Below are 1,841 nucleotides of genomic sequence, written 5' to 3'. Positions count from 1 at the left end.
ATATCAATTAAAATGTTGCTTAAAGCCAAGGTTAGATGGTGGGAATCTACCTACGTGACCAGGGATCTCATGGTGGCCGATCATTATAATAACCTACCACTTGGGGGTAAATACTTTTGCTTTTCTCTTGATTATTTTTACTTAATGAAATTCTTTTCTTCTTGCAAAGATGGGCAACTGAGCCAAAAACATTGAACAACTTATTCGGAAGAAGAAAAAAACTGCTCGACCAGCGGAGGATGCCTCTCCTTTAGACCTAAAAAGGGTGAGAGTTGACCCTTCATCTTCTCCCTCCTCGAGCGTCCCAGCCCCAAAAACTCAAACTTCCCATCCAAAGTCCAAGCATACTGGCGTTGCGCCTCCACCTCCTGCATCGTGCAAACAACCGGTCGAGCAGGTGTTGTACAGTGAATCAGTTGTCAACAATTTGAAACTTGCCAATTGGTTTACTAAGAAGCACACGCTTTCGCTAGATCAAGCTCGGCTGAAGGGGGAGCATGATGATGACTTGGCTCTGCTGTAACACCCTCATACTAAGTAGTCATGTACATTCCACTGTTCCGATGACTAATATCTGTCTAGACAGCTAAAATGTCTAGAACTAAACTTAAATTACATGGAGAAGCCATAAATAAAATTGATAAAGATCAAATAAAGTTGGATAAAAATAAAAGAAATGGAGCACCAATAGGTTAAATGAGCCTAGGTCATAGCGATGAGTGACCTACACGGGAAGCAGCTATAAGTTCAGTTGCTACCCTAAATTCGTATGAGACCCCATGACATCCTTAATTAAGGGATAATTGAGAAACTAGTGAGAACTAGAAAATCATAGAAAGAAAAAAGGAACAAACACCATCAAGTGAATCAGAATCAAAAGACTCATCAGGTGTTATGGAAAAAAAGGTGGACTATAATCCAGAGAGGGGCATTTTATTCAATTCACTTCCAGAGGTGACTTTTGACCTAAATGTCCATTAAATTGTATGAGATTAAAATATTAAAAAAGAATAAAAAAATATAGAAATGTGTATGGAAAAGAAAAGAAAGAAATGAAATCTTCAATTTTAAATTGAATTATGACATAAGCATGAAACAAGCATGATACAATTAAAATTATAATTTAAATTAATTCATTTTTGGGATAAATATATATAAGCAAGACATAATTAAAAGCCAAAAAAACTTTCTTCTTCAACCTTCCATGGCCGACTACCTATCTTCTCTCTCTCACCATTTCCTCCATTGTTAAGTGAATATTAAGCTTTGAAAACCCTACTTTCATACACAAATCCCACACAAAATTTGTAGAAAACTTGGAATCAACACTAAATTAGAAGATTTGGAAGAAAGAAATTAGGAGAAAGTTGAAGATTAAAAAGATTGAGAAGAGCACCATTAGAAGTAAGCTTCCTACAAGCTTAAACTATTATGCATTCATGGAAATTAGGGTTGTTTATGGGAAATTTCATTAGAAATTAAGAAAATCATGCATGTATGAGGAGGTAGGATTTTCAGCCAGCTTATGTAACCTAGGGTTTTGATGTATTTTGGTTGAATTAAACATGAAGACTAACTTATATGAAGTGGTGTATATGATTAGTATGCTAAATTGCATGAGTTTGTATGAAATTGGGATGATGAGCAACTAGGGTTTATGGAAAATTAGGGCTTTTGTGATATGTGATGCAATTGATGTTTATAAGAGCAAATTATGGTCATTTGGTATATTTTGGTTGAGAATTGATGTGAATTGATGAAAGGAATGAATAGATTGGTAGTGTGTTGAATTGCAGGAATTTTGGACCCTTGAGTCCAGTAGGTTTGAATGGGTATAAGTT

Source organism: Hevea brasiliensis, chromosome 14 (assembly GCF_030052815.1).
Source record: "Hevea brasiliensis isolate MT/VB/25A 57/8 chromosome 14, ASM3005281v1, whole genome shotgun sequence".
Classification (NCBI taxonomy): domain Eukaryota; kingdom Viridiplantae; phylum Streptophyta; class Magnoliopsida; order Malpighiales; family Euphorbiaceae; genus Hevea; species Hevea brasiliensis.
The sequence above is the reverse complement of the archived record's forward strand: the minus strand, read 5'-3'. Positions refer to the sequence as shown.